The 26,872-nt window shown below is 45.2% G+C and overlaps 2 non-coding genes across 2 annotated transcripts; one reads left to right on the forward strand and one right to left on the reverse strand.

Annotated features, from left to right (window-relative positions):
• Positions 1 to 3,791: 3,791 nt before the first annotated feature.
• On the forward strand, positions 3,792 to 3,863 carry trnae-cuc (transfer RNA glutamic acid (anticodon CUC)). Its single transcript has one exon. It is a non-coding gene; the product is annotated as a tRNA-Glu (tRNA).
• A 22,385-nt stretch (positions 3,864 to 26,248) lies between these two features.
• On the reverse strand, positions 26,249 to 26,320 carry trnae-uuc (transfer RNA glutamic acid (anticodon UUC)). The gene has a single exon. It is a non-coding gene; the product is annotated as a tRNA-Glu (tRNA).
• Positions 26,321 to 26,872: the final 552 nt, after the last annotated feature.

The raw sequence follows: 26,872 nt of genomic DNA on the forward strand, positions 1-26,872 counted from the left end.
TGTAGAAGGATAAAGCGGCTAGAGATGATGAGAATGAGATGAAGTCTATTCAGGCTCGGCTAGATTGCACTGTCACTCACTCATGCACACACACAAAATACTTTTGTGATCGTGCAGTTTTGAAATTGTTAAAATAAACATGTTCATCTTGTTGGGCTTGTGATTTTGACTCGTTTCCAAAATGTATGAAAAGCCACCATATTAGGACATTTTTTTTTTTTTTGGCAAATAAGATGTATCGCAATGTTTGACCTCGGTATTTGAAAAATCCTGGTTATGGCCCTGGTTAGCGCTGTAGCCTCACAGCAAGAAGGTCCTGGGTTCGAGCCCCGGGGCCGGCGAGGGCCTTTCTGTGCGGAGTTTGCACGTTCTCCCCGGTTTCCTCCGGGTGCTCCGGTTTCTCCCACAGTCCAAAGACATGCAGGTTAGGTTAACTGGTGACTCTAAATTGACCGTAGGTGTGAATGTGAGTGTGAATGGTTGTCTGTGTCTATGTCTCAGCCCTGTGATGACCTGGCGACTTGTCCAGGGTGTACCCCGCCTTTCGCCCATAGTCAGCTGGGATAGGCTCCAGCTTGCCTGCGACCCTGTAGAAGGATAAAGCGGCTAGAGATAATGAAATGAGTAGCATTGAAGGACATTACACAATTCTGTGCGATGTGCGAGGTGGTCATCGGGGTACAGTTGAGACACAATGTATCAACTGTACCCGACGTAGAACTCTATTGCGTCACATGCTGTTTAGCATATGCCCACTTATGATAACAGGGTTTAAATCACAATTAGACCAATAAAGACATCTGTGAATTAATTTGTAATGTTTATTTATATTTGAACTCTCTACTATTTATTTATACATTTGTATTGCATGAATGTTATCAAGACATCAGAGTATGAAGTGAAATATAACGTGGTAAAACAAGTACAGTTGAGACAGGTCATGTATATGTACTTACAGAGCTCACTCAAAACACTAAAAGATATATGGATTACACTTGTTAGCTAGTTTTTATCTACCTAGCAAGTTTTTAATCTGCATTATCATTAAGGCATCACATAAAACTGTTATGTATAGAAATGTTACTTCATCAAGCGCACGTGTGTGTGTGTGTGAGAGAGAGAGAGAGAGAGAGAGAACAAGAGAGAATGTGTTCTATAGCCTATTTGATATTTATTTATTTGTTTTTGTGCTATGCCTGTTACAGGATGCCGCGCATCAGAATTAGAACAACAAATAGGGGAGTGCCAGCCCAGGTGTTAGAGAGGGCTTCAAGAGTTGTAGAGGAAGGGAAGTCACTCAGGCAGGTGGCAGAGGAGTTCCAGATACTGTCATTAAAAAAAGATAAATTTTTGTTCTAGTTTTCTGTTACTGTTTGTTGTTCTAGTTATGCTATTATTATAGTTGCGTTAATCTATTAAATATTGAAGGTTTATATGAAGTGATGAGTTGTAAACTATTACATTTTTAAAGAAATAAGATAAATTAAGCAAAATAAAATTGCAATCATTAAATGAATGAAATTGCATTTGCACTGATGTCAGATTTCCAGTGTTTTTAATGGTGTCTCAACTGTACCATGGTACTGTCTCAACTGTACACCATATGTGTAGAGTATGGGTACAGTTGAGACAAAAGTGCACCTTTTGTTTTTGATTAATTACGTAAAATTTAAACACCTTAGAGATATAATTTCTTGGTTATATATTAGCACACATATTGAGGATATATTATGTCTCAAAAACATTTTTGTTTAGTGTCTTTTCAGAGTCTAATTTGTGTGTGGAAAATGAGAAAGCAAAAACTGTCTCAACTGTACTCAGTCTACTCTAATATTACATTGCAATGCGTTTATTATATCAGATGCCTTCAGAGAAAACTACAATTAAAATATATTGTCATACCACAGAATAAACCACCCGCCAAAGTGGCGAGTGGGACTAAAGTTATTACCCGCCAAAGCCAAATTTTACCCGCATTTGGCGAGTGGGCGGGTGCTAATGTAAAGCCCTGGTTTGGAGAGATGGAGGTATGCATTGGAACGAAGAGGAATGAAGGTGAGCAGTAGCAAGACAGAATACATGGCCTCAATGAGAATGGGGATGAGAATGTAGTGAAGATGCAAGGAGTAGACGTAAAGAACGTTGGTGAATTCAAGTATGTGGGGCCAACTGTGCAGGAAAATGGGGGCTGCGATAGTGAGGTGAGAAAGAGAGTGCAGGCAGGGAAGGATTTCAGTTGGAGAAGGATTTCGGGAGTCATCTGTGAGAGGAAAGTCCCAGCAAAAATGAAAGGTAAGATGTATAAGACAGTAGTGAGACCAGATGTGATGTATGGATTGGAGACCATACCCTTAACGAAGAGACAGGAGGCAAAGTTGGAGGTGGCGGAGTTGAGGATGTTAAGGTTTGCAATGGGAGTGACAAGGTTGGACAGGATAAGGAACGAGTACATCAGAGGGACAGCACATGTGGCGAGCTTGGGAATTAAGCTAAGAGAGATGAGACTGAAATGGTATGGGCACATCCTGAGAAGAGATGCAGAGCATGTGGGAAGGAGAATGTTGAGGATGGAGCTGCCAGGCAAATGAAAACGAGGAAGGCCAAAGAGGAGACACATGGAGGTGGTGAGAGAGGACATGAAAGTGGCAGGTGTGGTAGAGAAGGATGTGGAAGACAGGGAGCAATGGTGATGAAAGATCTGCTGTGGCGACCCCTAATCGGGAGCAGACAGAAGAAGATTTCTTAGTATTTCGGACTTTGATGTTTTATTTCCTATTCCGACTGATTCAAATGGTAAAAAGCTGTAGCCTTTGTCGACACATATTTCCCAGTGGATTTCACAGAGATGAGAGCATGAAGAGGATTCCTCAGTCAGGGCACAGTGCAAGCGCAGGAGCATCTTGTGGTATTTTACTGACATCTTGTGGCCAAACCGTGTAATTATACCCAAATATTAACATCAAGATCTGAAAATTGATGTCAGCTTTTGCTGGTAATGAAGTGACATAAAGTTTAAATGTTAACACTTTTCTTTTAACTGCTGAATAACCACATGACAGCATATCACGATTATGACCATTGTGATTTACACAGTCAGATCAATAATTACTGTCATACTCAGTAAAGAAGGTTTGTTTGGTTGTCCTTGGGCTTTACAGGAAGTTTTATGTGTCTATAACGTTAGTTTTTGATTGCACGTGTTGGTTGATGGAACGTTCTTCGAACATTTGTAAAGTAGGAACGTTCGGAGAGCCTTTGGAGAATGTTCCTGTTTGGTTGTATTAAAGTTCCCCTTGCTATTGCAACACAAGAAAACTTTGGAAAACCTATGACAATGTTCCGGCTAGGTTCTCTGAGCGTTCGATGAGTTCTTTGAGGGTTAGATAAGGACATGCAGTCCATAGGCAACTGGTATAAAATTTAGTTCGGGTTAGTTGCCGTGGTTAATGCCATCACTGAACTCATTTGTTTGCGAGTTATAATATCAGTACAATACGCTGGCTGAAGGAGCAACATATCAGAGAAAGTACAGTAATACTGGGCGAGATATCAAGGCCAATCAAACTTGTAAACATGACAGAACACGATGATTCTCCCCGAGAATAATTTGTGAAGATGTAACAAAAAATGTCGGCTCATTTTATTTTTGCAGATGCCTCACAAATACTGCACGAAGCCACTAGAGGACCACAGAGGTACTTTCGGCAGACAAATTCGAAAAATATTTCCCACAACCTCTGGTGGCTCTCAGTGGTACTGCAAAGAGTTTGCCTACAGTCCAGAGTTTTCACTCCCTGGTGGTCTAGTGGCTAGGATTCAGCGCTCTCACCGCCGCGGCCCGGGTTCGATTCCCGGTCAGGGAAAAGCCATGTTGGATTATGATAGTCCATTTGATTTTCATGCTCTTTTAACAATTGACATTGTTGCAAAGCAGCTTTACAGAAAATTAAAGGCTTTAAAAATCAGCTAATTCTATCACTAATTAAAGAAAATACTGTTCCCTCTTACCCAGGGTGAACATTATTATTAAAATGTCAAAACAAACACATTCTTCAAGGCACATTCAAACCAGTGACATAACGACAGCCATCAAAAGCACCTACAGTCCTCCACGCTACCAAATGAGCTGTCAAAGGAGGGCCTCAAAGAGCATGTTTGATAAATGAGCAAAAAAAAAAACTTGAAAAACTCGTTGTTCTAATATATTGCATATAAATTGCTGCACACCAAAGCTATTTCCTAGGTTAGAAAAGTTGTTTCCCACAAGCTGGCTTCATGTACAAATCCATTTCATGTGCACATGTAATATACAACAAAGTCAAAGTCCCTTTCATGCCAGAATCTGGTCTTCCCAGGCAGTCTCCTGTCCCAGTACTAGGTGTATGGGTGCAGCACCAATCTCCATTTCGATAGCCCTCAGCCTCTCATGTATACAGCCAGGATTACAATGGGGGTTGGTCCTCTGGTCACTTTGACAGTTTGACTTCCCCACTTGCATCTGTATTGCAGCGTGCCTTGCCAGACGGTAGTAGGTACCATTTTAATGATGGTCTTTGGTCCAACCACGAGTAGAAATCATGATCTCCCAGTCAGGAGGCAGACACGCTAACCACTAGGCTAACTATGTAGTGAAAGTTCATTATGTCTACCTATTGAAACTATTCTTTAAATTCGTTTCTTAAGACAAGGACAAGTTCCTTGTCTTAAGAAACGAATTTAAAGAACACTAGGCTAACTCACGGTCATAATATACAACGCAATGAAATAAGTTAGAAAATCTGTTATAAATAGTGATTTCTCTTCAGAGCCTTAACAGTATTGCACCCAGCCACTAATGGGCCTCAGTAGTACTCAGAGACACCCTCACTGCCACAGCCCAGGTTTGATTCTCAGTCAGGAAGAAGACTTTTACCTCTTTCCCATGGGAACGTTAGTACTATTGTCATGAATTGTGTGCATTTAGATCCAAAAGCAGGAAGAAAGGCAGGAGAAAGGAGAAGCCGAGAAGCATCCCAGAAAGTGTTGCAGAAATAGAAGAAGGGATCTTAGGACACTTTGTGAGGACAACCAGCAGAATCTCATGGAGATCAACGATCAACTGCAAAGATCCTCATATCACCAGCGACTCCTCAGGCTGACTTAGGAAACTGAAGCTTTGTCTGCTCTACTGTGAACTTTGTGTTTTGTACTGAAACTGGTTTGGAATGGGGAAATCCCCCCTGCACCTGCATCTTTGGCTGATGAGAAAGAAGAGTGTCTCACATGTGTTAGGACTAGGACTGTTTTGGCCTCTAGAGGCCGCTGTTATTTCCTTTTCATGTCGTGTTTATTTTGGCCTCTAGAGGCCGCCACTGTTCCTGTGTTTTGTGTTTGTGTTAATTGCCTAATTATCTTCACCTGTGTCCTTAATTAGTTTGTCTATTTATACCCCTGAGTTCAGTCCTCTTGTCACGGAGTCTTTGTGCTGTTATGTTTATCTCCAGTTTCCTTTGTACTGTGTTTTTTGATCTTCTTAGCTTTTGAATTTTTGCACTTTGCTTTTCTTTTGGATTATACTCTTTGGTTTTTTTTTTTGTCTTTTGTTTTGCCCTGTATATAGTGTATATAGTTTAAATAAACCTTTTGATTCTTTTTCTACTTCCGCCTCACGCCTCTGCATTTGAGTCATCCCCCTGGTGGCCTAGTGGGGGTTTGCTGGATTATCACACCAACGAACCAGGTTCGAATCCCAGCAAAACCCTAACAGAAAGACTCCGTCATGACCGACTCAGCAGAGGCTGCTTCAACTGTCTACCCGGCCAACCTTCAGGGAATTATGGCAGCTTTGACACGCTTCGGAGCGACCATGGACGCTCATGGACGTACGCTCACCAGCCAACGTGAGGCCCTCGCTCGCCACGAGGAACTGCTTCAGCAAATTGGGAAAACCCTGGCACAGCTGACATCTCTGCCTGCATCTCCTGCTCCTGATCCAGTTCCTGCTCCTGATCCAGCTCCCACTCCTGCTCCAGTGCCTCCTGCAATGCTGCCTTCTTCACCTCGCGAACCCAGCCTTCCTGCACCACAGAGGTATGACGGCAAGCACAGTGAGTGCCGAGAGTTCCTTACCCAGTGTCAACTCACCTTTGAGCTTCAGCCTACCACCTACACTACGGATCGCCGCAAGATTGCCTTTGTGATCACCTTATTAGCTGGTAAGGCGCGAGCCTGGGCTACTGCTATCTGGCAAAGACAGGGACCTGAGTGCTTTGATTTCCAGCTGTTTTCTGAAGAGATGCTTCGGGTCTTCGATCAGGCAGACATCAGTACCGACGCAGCCCGAAAGCTCATGTCCATCCGGCAAGGAGGAAGCGTCGCAGATTACGCCATCTCGTTCCGAACACTCGCAGCAGTAAGTGGATGGAACGAGACTGCCCTGGTGTCAGCCTTCCACCATGGTCTGTCTGACACCATCAAGGACGGTCTGGCCTCTATTGGATGCCCAAGTGACCTCGAAACCCTCATCTCACATGCTATTCGTCTGGACAACAGGATGAGAGAACGCCACCAAGCCTTGAGCCCCCCCAGCCTCCCTACCTCTACCTGGAGACCGTCTACCTCCTTCAGTGACTGTCCAGAACCCATGCAAGTGGGTCGTACTCGCCTCTCCGCATCTGAGAGGGAGCGCAGAAGGAGGGACAAGTGCTGCATCTACTGTGGCAAGCCTGGTCACTTCCGAGCATCATGTCCCGAACTCTTGGGAAAAGGACCACCCCGTCCAGCCGAGGGAGGGTTGTGACGGGGCCTACCCTCTCTCCCGGACTCCCTGGCCAAGGAATCTACATCCCGGTCTCCATCTCCTGGGGTGAGTCTGTCCACTCTTGTCAAGCTTTGATAGACTCAGGGGCGGCTGGGAACTTTATGGATATTCACTTCGCCCAAAGCATCAATATTCCGACTGCACCTCTTGAAGTCCCACTGTCTGTGTCTGCCCTCGATGGCCAAGCGTTAGGTGATGGAAGAGTCACCCAAGTTACTTCTCCAGTTTTCCTCCAGTCTCAAGGTCACAAGGAAGAAATATCCCTGCACCTGATTCCTTCACCTGAGTTCCCAGTTATTCTAGGCCTTCCTTGGCTTACTCGCCACAACCCTCGCATAGACTGGGTAACAAGCCAGGTTGTGGAATGGGGCCCTGCATGCCATGCCTCTTGTCTGCTCTCTAGCTCTCCTGTGTCTCCTGCCGAGCCCCCTGATCTCACCGAGTTATCTCAAGTTCCCACAGAGTACTGGGATCTCAAGGAGGTATTCAGCAAGAGCAGGGCCGCCGTTCTTCCTCCGCACCGGGCCTATGACTGTGCCATCGACTTGCTCCCTGGGACTACCCCTCCTCGTGGCAGACTGTTTTCACTCTCTCAGCCAGAATGCAAGGCCATGGAGGAATACCTCAAAGATGCCCTGGTCTCTGGGTTTATTCGACCCTCCACTTCACCTGCTGGAGCCGGCTTCTTCTTTGTCGGCAAGAAGGATGGGGGGCTCCGACCATGTATTGATTACAGGGGCCTGAATAAGATCACTGTGCGCAACCGATATCCCCTTCCGCTGATGTCCACAGCTTTCGACCTGCTCCAAGGCGCCACCGTCTTCACCAAGTTGGACCTACGGAACGCATACCACCTCATCCGTATCCGACAGGGAGACGAGTGGAAGACTGCCTTTAACACCCCGTCTGGGCACTACGAATACCAGGTGATGCCCTTCGGACTCACCAACGCACCAGCTGTTTTTCAGGCCCTAATCAACGACGTCTTAAGGGACATGATTAACCTATACGTTTTTGTCTACCTCGACGACATCCTTATCTTTTCCAAGACCGTGCAGGAGCACCGCCACCATGTCCGCCAGGTTCTCCAGAGGCTGCTACAGAACAATCTGTTCGCCAAGGCCCAGAAATGCGAATTTCATGTTCCCGAGGTCTCCTTTCTGGGATTTATTGTACGGACAGGCCAACTCCAAATGGACCCTGCCAAGACCCTGGCCGTCCGGGATTGGCCTACTCCCAAGTCCGTTAAGGAGGTTCAGCAGTTCTTAGGATTCGCTAACTTCTACCGCAAGTTCATCAGGAACTTCAGTTCTGTGGCAGCACCCATGTCTGACCTCACCAAAGGGACAGGTGGATCTTATGGCTGGTCTCCTCAGGCAGAAAAGGCGTTCAAAGACCTCAAGGACCGCTTCTGCACGGCACCCATTCTGGTTCTCCCGGACACCTCCCAACCATTCATCGTGGAGGTGGACGCCTCGGACAGTGGTGTCGGCGCGGTGCTCTCTCAACGTTCGGAAGGAAAGCTGCACCCCTGCGCTTACTTCTCCCACCGCCTGAGTCCTGCTGAGTCCCGGTACGATGTGGGGGATCGAGAACTGCTAGCGGTCAAACTGGCCCTTGAGGAGTGGAGGCACTGGCTGGAGGGAGCACAACATCCATTCCTGGTTTGGACTGACCACAAGAACCTGGAGTACCTCCAGCAAGCCAAGAGACTGAACCCTCGACAGGCTAGGTGGGCCCTGTTTTTCAGTCGGTTTGACTTCACCCTCTCATACCGCCCCGGCTCCAAGAACACCAAACCTGACGCACTGTCCAGACTGTTCTCTGCCACTAACAGGGAGAATGAAGTCGGGCCTATTATCCCTGTGTCCCGGATTGTGGCCCCTGTCCGCTGGGGTATTGAGGAGGCTGTCCGACGAGCCCAACGCCAGGACCCCGGTCCTGGGACGGGGCCACCAGGCCTCTTGTACGTCCCACATCAAGCCCGGGCCAAGGTTCTCCAGTGGGGTCACTCTTCCCCTCTCACCGCCCACCCGGGAGCTCGGAGGACCCTGGACTTCCTGAAAAGACGCTTCTGGTGGCCTAACATGGAGAAGGAAGTAAGGTCATTTGTCCTGTCCTGTGAGGTTTGCACCAGAACCAAGAACCCACGACAGCGTCCCCAGGGTCTCCTGCATCCTCTGACCATTCCCCGGCGTCCCTGGTCCCACGTGGCAGTCGACTTTATCACGGGTCTCCCTGAGTCACAAGGTAACACGGTCATTTTGGTCTTAGTTGACAGATTCTCCAAGGCCTGCCGCTTCATACCACTGTGCAAACTCCCCTCTGCTCTTGAAACTGCGAAACTTTTGTTTAATCATGTCTTCCGAGTCTTTGGTCTTCCACAGGACATCGTCTCAGACCGAGGGCCCCAGTTCTCCTCCCGAGTGTGGCACGGGTTCTGCAAGGTCATCGGAGCCACTGCCAGCCTCTCCTCTGGGTTTCACCCACAGTCCAATGGTCAGACGGAGAGGCTCAACCAGGACCTGGAAACCACCCTGCGAGGCCTGGCTATGGATAACCCGACATCGTGGAGCACCTGGCTGCCATGGGCGGAGTACGCCCACAACACCCTGCAGTCATCGGCCACCAAGCTGTCGCCATTCCAGTGCCAATTCGGGTTCCAGCCACCTCTGTTCCCGGACCAGGAGGAGGACGCGGGGGTGCCCTCGGTCAACCAATATGTGAGACGGTGTCGCAAGACCTGGAGCAAGGTCAGGAAGACCCTCATACAGACCTCCAGAACCAACCAGACTCAGGCCAACCGCCATAGAAGACCTGCACACACTTTCCGCCCTGGGCAGCGTGTTTGGCTGTCCACTAAGGACCTTCCACTGCGGGTGGAGAACCGCAAGCTTGCTCCTCGCTACATTGGCCCCTTCAAGGTGGTGCGCAGGGTGAACCCTGTCTCCTACCGGCTCCAGTTGCCCCGGACTCTGAGGATCAACCCCACTTTCCATGTTTCCCTGTTACGGCCCGTACTGACGTCTACGTATGCCCCTGCCCCTAGGAACCCCCCACCCCCCCGCATCTTCCAGGGGCAGACTGTGTTCACTGTGAATCGCCTGCTTGACTCCCGCCGGGTCCGCGGCGGGTTGCAATATCTGGTGGACTGGGAGGGCTATGGTCCTGAGGAGCGCTGCTGGGTTCCTGCTCGGGATGTCCTTGATAAAGAACTATGTCGGGACTTCCATTCGGCCCATCCGGATCGCCCTGGGAACGTCAGGAGACGCTCCTAGAGGGGGGGGTCCTGTTAGGACTAGGACTGTTTTGGCCTCTAGAGGCCGCTGTTATTTCCTTTTCATGTCGTGTTTATTTTGGCCTCTAGAGGCCGCCACTGTTCCTGTGTTTTGTGTTTGTGTTAATTGCCTAATTATCTTCACCTGTGTCCTTAATTAGTTTGTCTATTTATACCCCTGAGTTCAGTCCTCTTGTCACGGAGTCTTTGTGCTGTTATGTTTATCTCCAGTTTCCTTTGTACTGTGTTTTTTGATCTTCTTAGCTTTTGAATTTTTGCACTTTGCTTTTCTTTTGGATTATACTCTTTGGTTTTTTTTTTTGTCTTTTGTTTTGCCCTGTATATAGTGTATATAGTTTAAATAAACCTTTTGATTCTTTTTCTACTTCCGCCTCACGCCTCTGCATTTGAGTCATCCCCCTGGTGGCCTAGTGGGGGTTTGCTGGATTATCACACCAACGAACCAGGTTCGAATCCCAGCAAAACCCTAACAACATGTGTCAACAAAGTTAGGAATTATGGGTAAAGAAATGTATTTCGCTTGCCTTGCACAAAAAGAGACATATTTAGCCTGTCTTGCAGAAGAAGAACTATATTTAGCCTGTCTTGCCAAAGATGTTAAGGATAAAATAAGAACGCTTCCATTCCTTTTATAGACACTTGCTGATGTCATAAGGATGTTCTGTGGTTTATTTTTGGCTTGGCTCATTAACCATAAAAGACATATGGTAAACCCAAGTAGGTTTTGGTTTGCGTAGGGGGTTACGATGCTTAGAACTCAGGTTCTTTTAAGCCACATTTTTAAAGACGTTATATACACTGCCCCCCTCCCCCAATAAATAAATAAATAAATATTAAATAAATAAATAAATAAAAGTCTTGGACTGTAATATGTAGTTGAATCGCCTTTAGCTTTGATTATGGCATGCATTCACTGTGGCATTGTTTCAGTAAACTTCTGTAATGTCTTGGCCTTTATTTCAGTGCAGAGTTGTATTAATTTGTATTGACGATGGGAGAGTTGAACCACTGCTGAAGTCTTCTTCAGCACATCCCAAAGATTCTCAACAGGGTTAAGGTCAGGACTCTGTGGTGGTTAATTCATGTGTGAAAATGAATATCCTCATGCTTTCTGAACCACTCTTTCACAATCTGAGCTCAAATGTTATGCCTGTGCCATCAGGTAAGAAAAAATCCATTAATGTGATAACCTGGTCATTCAGTACATTCAGGTCATCAACTAACTTCATTTTAGTGCTCCATAATTTTGCTAAACCTCAACCTGACCAACTGAAGCAACCACAGATCATAACTCTGCCTCCAGAGGCTTGTACAGTGGACACTATGCATCACTTCATGTGCTTCTTTTCTTACCCTGACACACCCATCACTCAGGAATAGTGTCAATCTAGACTCATCAAAACACATGATCATTTTCCAATGCTCCAGAGTCCAATCTTTATGCTCCCTAACAAATCAAAGCCTTTTCTCCTGATTAGTCTCATTAACAAGTGGTTTTCTTATGGCCACACAGCAGTTTAATCCCAATCCCGTGAGTTCTTGTCACATTGTGAGCGTGGAAATGCTCTTAACTTCACTATTAAACATAGCTGTGAGTTCTACTCTCTTTTTTTTTTACGATTCTATTTCACCAAGCATTTCTTAATTTCCATGAGGGAACCCGCCCAAAGGGATCAATAAAGTTTAATCTAATCTAAATCTAATCTAATCTAGTTTAAGTGATCTCTAATCATGATCAGCCAGGATCTTTTTCCAACCACATTCTTTCCATGAAGTTGACGGTTCACCACTATCCCTCCAAGATTTATAATGTGTTGCATAGTTGTTAACCCAATTGCAGTCATTTCAGCAATCTCCTTAGTTGTTTTCTTTGCTTGATGCAGACCAATAATTTGACCTCCTGAAACACAGTGATATCTTTTCCATGAGCATGGGATACGGCTTCCGACAAGTTCGGTTAAGAAATGAGAAGCTACTCACTGCATCAGTTAGTGTAACCCAGTATAGAATTGGGCTCTATAGTTATATGTTGTCCAATAAGTTATTTCACATATGACTATTTCCCCCTTTTCTTTCATAGACAAAAAGTTAGAAAAAGTTTATTTTATTCGAGCTGCAACTAAAACTTATGGTTGAAACTCTGTTTAAAATTGTGTTCTATAAGATTATTTCCTTCACAATATTATCTTCTATTCGCTAAGTAATGTCCCAGTCAAAGTATTTTCACTAAAATGTAGTTCTTATTGGTTGTATCAGCCAATGTATACTTCTGAGAGTCCAGCTTCATGCCGACCACAGAGCCGGCCCGCCTGATCAGTTTGTCCAGCCTGAATGTGTCCTTCTTGGATGTGCTGCCCCCCCAGCACATCACGGTGTAAAACAAGACACTGGCGACCACAGACTGATGGAACATCCACAGGAGTTTCCTGCAGATGTTAAAGGACCGCAGCCTCCTCAGGAAGTACAGCCTGCTCTGTCCCTTCCTGTACAGGTGGCTGATGTTGCAAGTCCAGTCTAGCTTGCTGTCCAGCCACAGCCCGAGGTACTTGTAGGAATCCACATCCTCCACCTCGACTCCCTCGATCAGAACTGGTCATGACCTTGGTCTGGACCTCCCAAAGTCAATGACCAGCTCCTTGGTCTTCAAGGTGTTGAGCTGCAGATGGTTCCTGTTGCACCACACAGCAAAGTCCCTCACCAGGCTCCTATACTCCGCCTCTCTGTCGTCACTGATACACCCAACGATGGCTGTGTCATCGGCAAACTTCTGAATGTGACACAGCTCCGAGTTGTAGCAGAAGTCTGCGGTGTACAGAGTGAAGAGAAGAGGGGCCAGCACCGTGCCCTGGGGTGCTCCAGTGCTGCTAATCACAGTGTCAAACTCCAAGTGGAAATATAAATATCTTGGTTATATTTTAAATATATTTTAACTCTATACACTGCACAAAAGACATCTTGGTAAATTAACATATCTTGAATGTCGTTGAAATGATCTGTTCCTATTAGGCACCAGACATTTGCTTTGCCCATCTTTAGAAAATTCTCATCTCATCCCATTATCTCTAGCCGCTTTATCCTTCTACAGGGTCGCAGGCAAGCTGGAGCCTATCCCAGCTGACTACGGGCAAAAGGTGAGGTACACCCTGGACAAGTCGCCAGGTCATCACAGGGCTGACACATAGACACAGACAACCATTCACACTCAATTTAGAGTCACCAGTTAACCTAACCTGCATGTCTTTGGGGGAAACCGGAGCACCCAGAGGAAACCCACACGGACACAGGGAGAACATGCAAACTCCACACAGAAAGGCCCTCACTGGCCACGGGGCTCGAACCCGGACCTTCTTACTGTGACACAACAGCGCTAACCACTACACCACCGTGTGGGCAAGATACTAATTTAAAAAAAAAAAAACCTCATAACTTTTTTGATAATATGACTAGTTTTTTTTGTTTTTTAGCTCTTTACCCCTTAAAGCAGTTGCTACAGTCACCCTTGTATATGTATATACAGTACTGTTCACCCTTCGAACATATTTACAAGAAAAAAGTCTAAAGACAAGGTTTTGTTCGTATCAGTTTTCTCCATCAATTGTTCGTCATTTTTGAAAAGAGGGCATGACACAGAATACAAAAATCAGTCAAAGTTATGTTTCAACATTCATCAACTCTGAAAGGTGAGTAATACCTGTGTGAAAAGCAATCTTCACATTTTACATGAAGAATTCATGTCAAATGGTGTACGATAAATGATTACTGCAACTTTACAAAGATGCTTTATATAACATTCAATTGTCATTTCAAAAATCATACATTTTATCATAAATATTCACCTGGGATACCTGTAAAAGGGTAAAATACGTACTGTATGTAGAGGCAAATTCAGAGTCGTCAAATGTCGTCATTATGGCGCATACACGCCGGCGTCGTATGTCGTTGTTATGGGATATACACGGGGTCGTCATTAAGGGGTAAAGAGTTAAAGCAGCTGTCAAGGTAAGCTTCTCAGACCCTGCTTTGTTGAGGTGTGACGGTTCAATTTCTTTACGATTTGACCTTCTGATTCAATTTGAATCACGATTCACTTTTTTTTGGTCCTCTATTTTATAACGGATGCAAATTGTTGTCAATATTCTGTTGTCAGCTTAGAAGAAGAAACCTTTATTTGTCACATGCACACTTCAAGCACAGTGAAATTCATCCTCTGCATTTAACCCATCTGAAGCAGTGAACACGCGCACACACACCCAGAGCAGTGGACAGCCATGCGCCTGGGGAGCAGTCAGGGGTTCGGTACCTTGTTCAAGGGCACTTCAGAAAGAAACAAAGCACAACTTTATTCATCACACACTTGTGAAATTTCCTCTCTTCATTTAACCCATCTGAAGCAGTGAACACACACATGCGCGCACACACGTGAGCAATGAGCGCACACACATATCCAGAGCAGTGGGCAGCCATGCTAACAGCACCTGGGGAGCAATCAGGAGTTAGGTGCCTCGCTCAAGGGCACCTCAGCCCAAGGCCGTCCCATGTTAACCTAACCGCATGTGGGGGAAACCGGAGCACCCGGAGGAAACCCATGCAGACACGGGGAGAACATGCAAACTCCATTCAGAAAGGCCCTCGTCAGCCACTAGGCTCGAACCCGGAACCTTCTTGCTGTGAGGCGACTGTGCTAACCACTACGTCACCGTACAGCTTAGAAATGTAGAGCAATTAAAAAAAAAAAAGAAGTCATGTTGCCTTTATAGTTTTTATTCAGACTCCAGTCACTCCACTGACTTTGAATGTAACTCTGAATGTATCACAGTTCAGTCATTTTTGGCACGTTTTAATTTTCAAACTGCAAAACACTAAGAACTAAAAAAGCAATGAAAACTTCATGACTTTTGTCTCAGTCTTTTAAAACACAAAAAGACAGTCACTTGTGTTAAAGTGAATACTGAATACCACTTCTTGAGACACAACATTCATTGCCCAGAGAGTACAGAAGGCACTGAGATTCAGTAGGTTCTGAGATAGCAATAATTTATTGCCACGATGAGGAGACTTAGACTCTCAGCTTACACAGCACTTGTTTTCTGTCACGAGGCAGTAAGAAATGCCGCCAAACTGGGCTTTTAAAAGCCGGTGGCTTTAGGAAGTCCGAGTCGTCTACCATGTTGTTCACAAAGCAACATGTGCTCTTGTGAGATTGCTATAGCAGCCATAAACATGGCTGCGCCCACGTACAGCTCCGGATACCGAATCGGTTTTTAATATCAAAATTATGCCGTTTGTCGAAATTTGTTATGCATCTAGGGTTATCGGGATGAAATTAGGTATTGTTGGTGAGTCATGATTCATTAAATTTTAATCGATTTTTGAATCACAGATTGAAGTGGATCGATAATAGAGCCCTGATCTAATCGTCACACCTCTACTGCTTTGAGAATGTTGAGTGCTAGATTATAGATCTTCCTTCATAAATTGTCTAAACTTGGAGCAACGTATAAGAACTGTGTCTCTGTCTGTCTGTGTCTCTCTCTCTCTCTGTTTCTCACTTACCCCACAGATGAGGGTGCTGTGTGTTTGCCTCGCTGGCTCTGGCGGCGATGGGGGAGGAAGGAGCTCGCCTGCTCACCTCCAAGTCCTTACTAAATCGGTACGCCGTGGAGGGCCGAGACCTCACGCTGCAGTACAACATCTACAATGTGGGCACCAGGTATGACTGGAGCCACATTCGCTGCTATCCAGATAACCTTTACATATTATGGATCGTGTTGTAATAAGCTGAAATTTCATAATTAGTTGGTTTGAATGTGCCTTTAGAATATAGTTGGTGTTTTGGAAATGTCCACTTTATTATTATTTTTTAATGTAAATTTGGTAAGGGCACTAGCCTTAACCTTTAGTCACTATAAGACTCTGTAAACCCACTCATTCATTCATGCATTCCACTTTAAGCGTGTCTCAAGTCACTGTGTTGAAACATCATGTCAAAGATTACCCCGAAACATCATGTCAAAGATTACCCCACACACGCACACTCGTTCGTTCCTCTATCTTTCTGTCTTTGTGGTGACTCTCATTGACTTAATGCATTCCTTCACCCCTTAACCTAACCGTGACAACTAAATGCTTAAATTGATTCCTAAAACTAAGTCTTGACCCTCAAACAGCCCTTTGAAGACGTGAGGACCAGCCAAAATGTCCAAACTCTGTTGGTTAAAAAACATTATTCCAGTCCTCATTCCTCTCAATGCCAAAGGAAGCCATGTTTCTTTTAGAAAATCTTCGGCTTTTGAAGGGTCATTGTACAGATTTGTGCAGAATTTTATAAGCAATAAAGATAATGTAATAAAGCTGTTGTATTATCTTAACACATATGTTTATTTACTTATTTTTAATTGAGCCAAAATGATAAAATCGTTTTGTATTGCTGCTAAAAGTAAGATTTTTTTTTTTTGTCTTCCCTCTTCTACAACTTGTGTTATTATACACACACAGATGGAAGGGTCTAAACGTAACGACCAAAAGCAGGGCTTTCCCAGCCTCCTGTGTAAATAGAAATTATTTAACAACCAGAAAATAGAATTTTCCGACATGTCAGTGTATTTAGATGCAAAATCTGCTGTAGGAAACTCTGAGTAAAGCACCTGTGCAACTTCTGAAGTTGTGTTTGATTAGCTCTGGTTTGATTAAAACTTGTCCCAAGTCTCCCCGCTCGCCCAAGGCAGTGCTGGCTGAAAGAGCCGAAGATAAGATTCACCATGCCTTTGGAGGAGACCGGAGCACCTGGAAGAAACCCATGCAGGCACGGGGATAACATGCAAACTCTACACAGAAAGGCCCCACTCAGCTGTGAGGTTCGAGCCCGGAACCTTCTTGCTATGACGCGACAGTGCGAACTACTACACCACCGTGCCGCCCCATAGTTGATTAGAAGAGTCAAAGGGGTTTTTTTTTTGTTTGTTTGTTTTTTGAGATGGACTAGTTGAAAATTTAATACCCATAACAACTCATTTAAAATGTTTATTAATGTTCCAACTGATTAATTCCATTGTATAGTAGATACAGTATAAATCCTCTTTATACACAGGTCTGTGTCAGAGACAGTGGTGAATCAGACTCGGCATGCTGTCAATCCAAGAGATTAAAGTTCATACTGAATATTTTGTGCCACCAAACATGCTATCCAACCTTTGTCAACTATCAAAAAATAATAAAATATAAAAGAATGCTGAAGTGGCACCTGTGCAGGATAAGGTAAGCTTTGCAATGTACAGTACCATATGCATCACATGGAATGATTCCTGTAGGCTTTTGGTATTGGTATTTATCGCTTTCTGTGAGTAGCTGTCTTATCCAGTGTAAAACGGGTGTATTTGCTAGTAGAAAGGGTTAGACGTCAGCTGGTGGTGACCTGGAGTCAGCGTTTGGAGTTCGGAGGTGGTGGCAGTGGAGGTCTGGATTTGTTTGGCCTTTCTGGAATCTGTTCATATATGGAAAACTCGGAGTTTTGCACCAGCGGCTGCGCAGATTGGAGGGGTGGATTCTTCATTGATGAAACACTGATATTCTGTGGAAAAATAGTTCAGTGGTGGCATTGGTCTGTTTTCTGGACTCGGTTTAAACCACTGGGTCTGAGTATTATTGTTTGTGTGAGATGACTAGGTGGAGTCATACCTGAGTACTGCTCTCGGGTCGTACTGGAGCATGGGCAGGTCTAGGGGCAAACCTTGGTGGCAGTCTCGGAACAGGTCTTGTGGAGGACGGGATAGAGGTAAGTGTTGTGCTGGCCCGGCGTGTTGGAGAAGCCGGTATGGGGTCATCTCTGCTCTGCTCTTTAATGTTGACCTCTGAGTAGACATGATTGGCTGGGAAATCTGCTGGTTCCGGGTTCGAGCCCCGTGGCCGGCGAGGGCCTTTCTGTGCGAAGTTTGCATGTTCTCCCTGTGTCCGCGTGGGCTTCCTCCGGGTGCTCCGGTTTCCCCCACAGTCCAAAGACATGCAGGTTAGGTTAACTGGTGACTTGAAATTGACCGTGGGTGTGAATGGTTGTCTATGTGTCAGCCCTGTGATGACCTGGCGACTTGTCCAGGGTGTACCCCGCCTTTTGCCCGTAGTCAGCTGGGATAGGCTCCAGCGTGCCTGCAACCCTGTAGAAGGATAAAGCGGCTAGAGATAATAAGATGAGATGAATGAGAATTTGTCTGGCTAAAGTACCTCTGTGGTCCTCTAGTGGCTGGGCGCAGTATTTGTGAGGCATCTGCAAAAATAACAGGAGCCGACATTTTTTGTTACATCTTCACAACTTATTCTCGGGGAGAATCATAGTGTTCTGTCATGTTTACAAGTTCAATTGGCCTTGATATCTCGCACAGTATTAATGTACTTTCTCTGATATGTTGCTCCTTCAGCCAGCTTATTGAACTGAGATTATAACTCGCAAACAAATGAGTTCAGTGATGGCATTAACCACGGCAACTAACTTGAACTAAATTTCATACCAGTTGCCTATTGACTGCATGTGCTTATCTAACCTTCAAAAAACTAACTAACCTCAGCGAACACTCAGAGAACCTAGCCGGAACACTGTCATAGGTTTTCCAAAGTTTTCTTGTGTCGCAGTACCGAGGGGAACTTTAATACAACCAAACAGGAACATTCTCCCAAGGCTCTCCGAACGTTCCTACTTTACAAACGTCAGGAGAACATTCCATCAACTAACACGTGCAACCAAAAACTAACGTTATAGACACATAAAACAAACATTCCTGTAAAACCCAAGTCCTTGGCTGACAAGGACAGACTGAGCGGTCTGGCATTTGGGCACATGCCAGAGGGGCCGCGGCCCCGACAATGCCCATCGCGGCCCCGCAACCGCATTGCCGCAGCCCACCCTCAGCTACTCGGTCACTATGTGCTTCGTCGTCTTAAAAATTCCACCCTATTGACATATCAAGCAAGATATGTTCGCTATTTATACCCCTTACAACTCCATATATTACAGTGACGGTGGCACCATGATGATGTGTTTCAGGTTTTACATTAGCCTATTTTATTTTGCCGAGAAATTTCTTCCTACGATGTAAAAAATCTGCACAGTTTAAAATAAAACAAATATATCTATATTTTGTATTTGTTTGCGACAACTGAAGTAAAGCACTGCCTTGTGGGAATTTCATTTAGCCTACCGCCAAACTGACAGAAATAAAACGTTGAAGATTCAACATTCTGTAACCTACTTCAGCATTGTGGTAGTGGTCAAGTTGATGTTGGTCAAGTAGAAGCGGAGATAAACGGACGGTAGAGGTCGGATACTTACCATAGTTTAGTAAAATGAATCGAGGAGGCACGAAACGACACAAGGGGGGAGCGGAGAAAAAGAGGGAAAAATTGAAGAGAGCACTGCTGTCGGGGGGCGAAAAATGTGCGAAACTGGATGTGTTTTTTTCATCTACTGCAACCTCAACTAGCAGCGCTAGCACTGATGTTGGCGTCACTGACGAGGAGGGATATGATGAGCAAGAACAAAATGAGCAAAAGGAGGATGAACAAAATGAGCAAAAAGAGGATGAACAAGACATGGTGATGATGGTGGATAATGAATGCATGGAACTGGCAGTGGCAACCAACACACAACAAGCTCGTGGTGGGTCTGACTGTGTATTAGCCGGTGCAACCGAGATGGAGACCGATGCTGCAGGAGGGAGCATTGCAAATGTAAGTGTGACTACTTCAGAAGATCAGTTCAACTATTTCAGTCGGCCAAACTCCAGCTCATTGAGCTTGTTTTTCAAGTTTCATCCACACCAGAGAACCGATAGTGCAACTATTAGGAGGGCATTTAGCCGTAAGGATGGAACACAACGTAAATGGGTCAGCTGCAGTGAGGAGAAATTCTCTATTTTGTGCTGTCTGTCTAGCTTTCTCGAAAAAAAACGAGGCTAATCCATTCATAAACAGATGCAATGACTTCAGACATTTACACCAGAGGCTTGATGAACATGAGAAAATCACAACCCATATGGACTGTGTTAAGGCGTACTTGTCATGGATGAATCAGACAGACATAAGAAGTCTGATTGATACAAATCAAATGACGGCCTTCCGAGAACAAGTGCGCAAGAGGCGTCAAGTTTTAGAGCGGGTGGTGGACATAGTAAAACTGATCGGAAAGCGGGCACTGAGCTATCGTGGCAACAAGAATGAATCTGCACGGACGTTAGCTGACATGTCCATTGATCACGGGAACTTTCTGGAAATACTTTTCCTGCTCAGTAAATATGATCGCTGTTTACAACAACACGTCCAGGAATGCATTGAAAAGAGCACGGAAGGACAGGGAAGAGGTTCCTTTGTGACACTGATGTCTAAAACCACCGTGAATTCTGTCATTGAAGCCATCCGACAGCTTATTAAAGAGAGGCACTGTTCTGACATCATCCAAGCAAAAATGTACTCAGTCCAAATCGACACAACTCAGGACTTGACAGCTAAAGATCAGTGCAGTGTCATTGTTCGCTACGTCACTGACACTATCCACGAGAGGCTTATCGCATTTGTTCAGTGTGAATCAGCGACAGGAGAGAACTTTCTGAACCTGCTCAAACAGACGTTGGAGTCTTGTGGCATAGACATAAAGAACTGCATTAGGAATTCAACAGATGGTGCTGCCAATATGCAAGGGACATACAAGGGGTTCTCTGCTTGGCTGTCCAAAGAGTCTCCAGGCCAGGTTCATGTTTGGTGCTACGCCCACGTACTTAATCTGGTTATGGCCGAAACGACAAGTGTCGTGATAGCAGCAGCATCATTGTTTGCTTTACTGAATGACATCGCCATTTTTTTCTGTGACTCCTATCAGCGGATGAACACCTGGGAGGGTGTCAGCTAGGACCCCAAGCAGAGGCAGATTTCATTGATTGGCGAGATGCGTTGGTCTGCAAAGGATGCTGCGCTGAATAAGATATTCGGATCGTTCGGCAAACCAGACAGTGGTTTGTATGTGACTATTGTTCACGCTTTGTTTGTCATACATGACAACCCACGCTTCACAACGCAAGCGCATGCAAAGTAGAGCCCTGCACTCCCGCGGGAGTCCCGCGGGACCCGCAGGACCCGACGCAAAGCAGTGCGGCGCGGGACAAATTTTGAAAGCTCATTGCGGGCGCGGGCAGGAGGGGGAGTGCACAATGTGGGAGTGGGTGGGAGAGGTGATAAGCTGCAGTCCCGCTAACTAAAAACGTGTTTAAAATAAAATTTATAAATTATTAATTTATGTCTATCGTATATAATTTGTGCTGGATATTTTATTTGGCATTAATAAAAATATTTTAAGATGCGGGCGGCACAGTGGTGTAGTGGTTAGCGCTGTCGCCTCACAGCAAGAAGGTCCTGGGTTCGAGCCCCGGGGCCGGCGAGGGTCTTTCTGTGTGGAGTTTGCATGTTCTCCCCGTGTCCGCGTGGGTTTCCTCCGGGTGCTCCGGTTTCCCCCACAGTCCAAAGACATGCAGGTTAGGTTAACTGGTGACTCGAAATTGACCGTAGGTGTGAATGTGAGTGTGAATGGTTGTCTGTGTCTATGTGTCAGCCCTGTGATGACCTGGCGACTTGTCCAGGGTGTACCCCGCCTTTCGCCCGTAGTCAGCTGGGATAGGCTCCAGCTTGCCTGCGACCCTGTAGAAGGATAAAGCGGCTAGAGATAATGAGATGAGATGAGATTTTAAGATGCCTAAATTTGTGGATGTGGTCTAATCTCACCTACGTTTCCGATTCCTTTCCGCTCTTCCATGTTTGAGATCTCCAATCATGGCAGAAGAGCAGAGCTCCTCTAGTGAAGCTTACAGTGCTTCAGAAGTAAGTGCTGCTTTAAAAAGAGGTACATTTACCGTTAAAAAGTCAAGAGTATTAGTCCTAAGTATTAAAAAGTATTTTAAAAAAGTATTAAAAAGTATTAACTAGTATTAAAAAGGACTGTGTATCGCACAGATTGTTCAATTTAAAGTTAGAAATAGACAGTGTATACACGGGCGCAGATGGGGGGGGACGGGGGGGATTCGTCCCACCCAGATTTAAATTCACTTCATTCGGTCCCCCCCACTTATAGGGAGGAAAAAACGTCTATGCTGTCTTTCTTTGCATAAGGCAAACCTCACGGAAAAATCAAAAGACTAATTACCATTCGGTTTATTGAGGTGCACGGCAGTGTATACATAGTTGCAACAACTCACATAAAACAAAACAAAGACTGATATTCGGTTGGTTGAGCTGCGCAGACTGCACAGGTTGCGAGCTCGAGCTTGGTTGCTATGGTAACCCACAACAAGCTTGACAGGCATATCGGGGTTGGGGTTGGTTTGCTGGCAGCTTTGTCCCCCCCAGTTTTTTGTCCCCCCCAGTTCAAAAAATGTATCTGCGCCCCTGAGTGTATAATCTGAGGAGCTGGTTGTGGTTGCGCAGCACTTCATATGAGAGGAGAATGAAATCACGATTGGAATCATAACGCCACAGACTCGGAAGTGGGAGTGCGAGTGCGCAAAGCGAGAGCTGTCAATCAAAGCGAGAGCTGTCAATCAAAGCGAGAGCTGTCAATCATGAGCGCATGCAGCGCTCAACTTGGAATGTGTCAGCAGAATGTCAGAGTCTAAACAATAAACTTACAATAAATGAAGGATCGGTCAGTGGAGAGCTCAGCTAAGCTCAGCATGTTTAATTCCCCAAGCCAATGACAAGAACTCGTGAGAAATAACGCGAACGTCTGCATCATGCGGGATTTGCGGGCGGGAGCGGGACAAAATATGGCAGGCGCGGGCGGGAGCGGGACTGAAAATCATAATTCTTTGCGGGAGCGGGACTGCACAATGCGGGCGCGGGCGGGAGCGGGACTGAAAATTCTGTCCCACGCAGACCTCTAGTGCAAAGGCTCGCACATACATGGAGTCACTTTTAAAGTATGAAACGGTGTTGACCGCACAGCTGTTCCTGCGCATTTTTGCGCTAACTGGACCCCTGTCAAAATACCTCCAAACCAGCGGCCTGGATCTCTTGAGCGCCCACCGAATGGTTAGGGAAACTCACACACAGCTCCAAAGTTTTGTGCGAGATTTTGACATGGTGAAAGAGGCCACAGACAGGTTTGTACGCTGGGCAAACTCAAGGTTCGACAGTGAGGATGTTGAAGTGGAGGTGATGGACGCATTGCCCGAAAAACGGCTGAAAAAAAGAAGGCTATGCCGGGAGAGTCTGTTGAAACACTGGTCACCCACGCATTGGTGGACTCATGTGTGGTGGTGTTGTCAGACCGAATTTCAACATCGACCATAGGCCTGCCTGTGACCGTGACACTCTCTTGCGATTATGACACCCCCCCCCCCCCTTTTTTTTGGTTCAAATGTGTTCCACAGTCTACGGGGCCACTTGTAGGTGCAAAATGCCAGGGCCGTTTTTTTATCCCAGTCCGTCACTGGTCATAGGTTTTCCAAAGTTTTCTTGTGCTGTAATAGCGAGGGGAACTTTAATACAACCAAACAGGAACATTCTCCAAAGCCTCTCCGAACGTTCCTATTTTACAAACGTAAGGAGAACGTTCCATCAACCAACACCTGCAACCAAAAACTAACATTATAGACACATAAAACAAACATTCCTGTAAAACCCAAGGACAACCAAACAAACCTTCTTTACTGATGATGACAGTAATTATTGATCTGACTGCGTAAACCACAATGGTGATAATAGTGATATGCGGTCATGTGTTTATTCACCGGTTAAAAGGAAAAAGTGTCAGCATTTAAACTTTAGGTCACTTCATTACCAGCAAAATCTTACATCAATTTTCAGATCTTGATGATAATATTTAGATGCAGTTACACGGTTTGGCCACAAGATGTCAGTAAAATACTACAAGATGCTCCTGCACTTGGACTGTGCCCTGACTGAGGAATTCTCTTCGTGTTTGCTCTCATCTCTGTGAAGGCGACTGGGAAATATGTGTAGACAACGGCTACAGCTTTTTACCATTTGAATCAGTCGGAATAGGAAATAAAACATCAAAGTCCGAAATACTCAGAAATATTGCTGCTTTAATAGAAACTGGAGCTTTACTGGAATTTTATGTCCAGAGCTTTACAGTCATCACCAGTAGAACTTTTCTGGAGTTTGCGTTCCCATTTGCCAAAATGCCAAAAACAACTAAGGTCCATTGATTTGGTTTCATTCTTTGAAACTGATCTTTTCAGCAGCCTGAAAAACTGAAGAGAAATCACTATTCATAACAGATTTTCAAACTTATTTCATTGCGTTGTATATTACATATGCATATAAAATGGATTTGTAGGTTAAGCCAGCTTGTGAAAAACAGATTTCCAAACCAAGGAAATAGCTTTGGTGTATAGCAATGTATATAGAGAGTGGTGTAGTGGTTAGCACTGTTGCCTCACAGCAAGAAGGTTCCAGATTTGAGCCCGGTGGCTGACGGGGGCCTTTCTGTGTGGAGTTTGCATGTTCTCCTTGTGTCTGTGTGGGTTTCCTCTGGGTGCTCTGGTTTCCCCCAAAGACATGCAGGTTAGGCTAATTGGTGGCTCTAGTTGACTGTAGGTGTGAATGGTTGTTTGACCTGGTGACTTGTCCAGGGTGTACCCCGCCTTTCGCCCGTAGTCAGCTGGGATAGGCTCCAGCTTGCCTGTGACCCTGTAGAACAGGATAAAGCGGCTACAGATAATGAGATGAGATGAGATCTTTGGCAAGACAGGCTAAATATAGTTCTTCTTCTGCAAGACGGGCTAAATATGTCTCTTTTTGTGCAAGGCAGGCGAAATACATTTCTTTACCCATAATCCCTAACTTTGTTGACACATGTGAGACACTCTTCTTTCTCATCAGCCAAAGATGCAGGTGCAGGGGGGATTTCCCCATTCCAAACCAGTTTAAGTACAATACACAAAGTTCACAGTCGAGCAGACAAAGCTTCAGTTTCCTAAGTCAGCTTGAGGAGTCGCTGGTGACATGAGGATCTTTGCAGTTGATCCTTGATCTCCATGAGATTCTGCTGGTTGTCCTCACAAAGTGTCCTAAGATCCCTTCTTCTATTCCTGCGACACTTTCTGGGATGCTTCTCGGCTTCTCCTTTCTCCTGCCTTTCTTCCTGCTTTTGGATCTAAATGCACACAATTCATGACAATAGTAATAATGTTCCCATGGGAAAGAGGTAAAAGTCTTCTTCCTGACTGAGAATCAAACCTGGGCTGTGGCAGTGAGGGTGCCTCTGAGTACTTCTTGAGGCCCAGTAGTGGCTGGGTGCAATACTGTTAAGGCTCTGAAGAGAAATCACTATTTATAACAGATTTTCTAACTTATTTCATTGTGTTGTATATTATGACCGTGAGTTAGCCTAGTGGTTAGCGTGTCTGCCTCCTGACTGGGAGATCATGATTTCTACTCGTGGTTGGGTCATACCAAAGACCATCATAAAAATGGTACCTACTACCGTCTGGCAAGGCACACTGCAATACAGATGCAAGTGGGGAAGTCAAACTGTCAAAGTGATCAGAGGACCAACCCCCACTGTAACCCTGGCTGTATACATGAGATGCTGAGAGCTATCAAAATGGAGATTGGTGCTGCACCCATACACCTAGTACTGGGTCAAGAGACTGCCTGGGAAGACCAGATTCTGGCATGAGAGGGACTTTGACTTTGTTGTATATTGCATGTGCACATGAAATGGATTTGTACGTGAAGCCAGCTTGTGGGAAACAACTTTTCTAACCTAGGAAATAGCTTTGGTGTGCAGCAATTTATATGCAATATATTAGAACAAAGAGTTTTTCAAGGTTTTTTTTTTTTTTTGCTCATTTATTAAACATGCTCTTTGAGGCCCTCCTTTGACAGCTCATTTGGTAGCATGGAGAACTGTAGGTGCTTTTGATGGCCATCGTTAGGTCACTGGTTTGAATGTGTCTTGAAGAATGTGTTTGTTTTGACATTTTAATAATAATGTTCCCCCTGGGTAAGAGGGAACAGTATTTTCTTTAATTAGTGATAGAATTAGCTGAATTTTAAAGCCTTTAATTTTCTGTAAAGCTGCTTTGCAACAATGTCTATTGTTAAAAGAGCATGAAAATGAAATGGACTGTCATAATCATAAAGCAACATGACTTTTCCCTGACCGGGAATCGAACCCGGGCCACGGCGGTGAAAGCGCCGAATCCTAGCCACTAGACCACCAGGGAGTGAAAACCCTAGGAAGTATCCAAACTCTTTGCAGTACCACTGAGAGCCACTAGTGGTTGTGGGAAATATTTTCCAATTTGTCTGGCTAAAGTACCTCTGTGGTCCTCTAGTGGCTGGGCGCAGTATTTGTGAGGCATCTGCAAAAATAACAGGAGCCGACATTTTTTGTTACATCTTCACAACTTATTCTCGGGGAGAATAATAGTGTTCTGTCATGTTTACAAGTTCGATTGGCCTTGATATCTCGCACAGTATTAATGTACTTTCTCTGATATGTTGCTCCTTCAGCCAGCTTATTGTACTGAGATTATAACTCGCAAACAAATGAGTTCAGTGATGGCATTAACCACGGCAACTAACTCGAACTAAATTTCATACCAGTTGCCTATTGACTGCATGTGCTTATCTAACCTTCAAAAAACTAACTAACCTCAGCGAACGCTCAGAGAACCTAGCCGGAACATTGTCATAGGTTTTCCAAAGTTTTCTTGTGTCGCAGTAGCGAGGGGAACTTTAATACAACCAAACAGGAACATTCTCCCAAGGCTCTC

The sequence above is a fragment of the Neoarius graeffei genome, chromosome 22 (assembly GCF_027579695.1).
Source record: "Neoarius graeffei isolate fNeoGra1 chromosome 22, fNeoGra1.pri, whole genome shotgun sequence".
Lineage (NCBI taxonomy): Eukaryota > Metazoa > Chordata > Actinopteri > Siluriformes > Ariidae > Neoarius > Neoarius graeffei.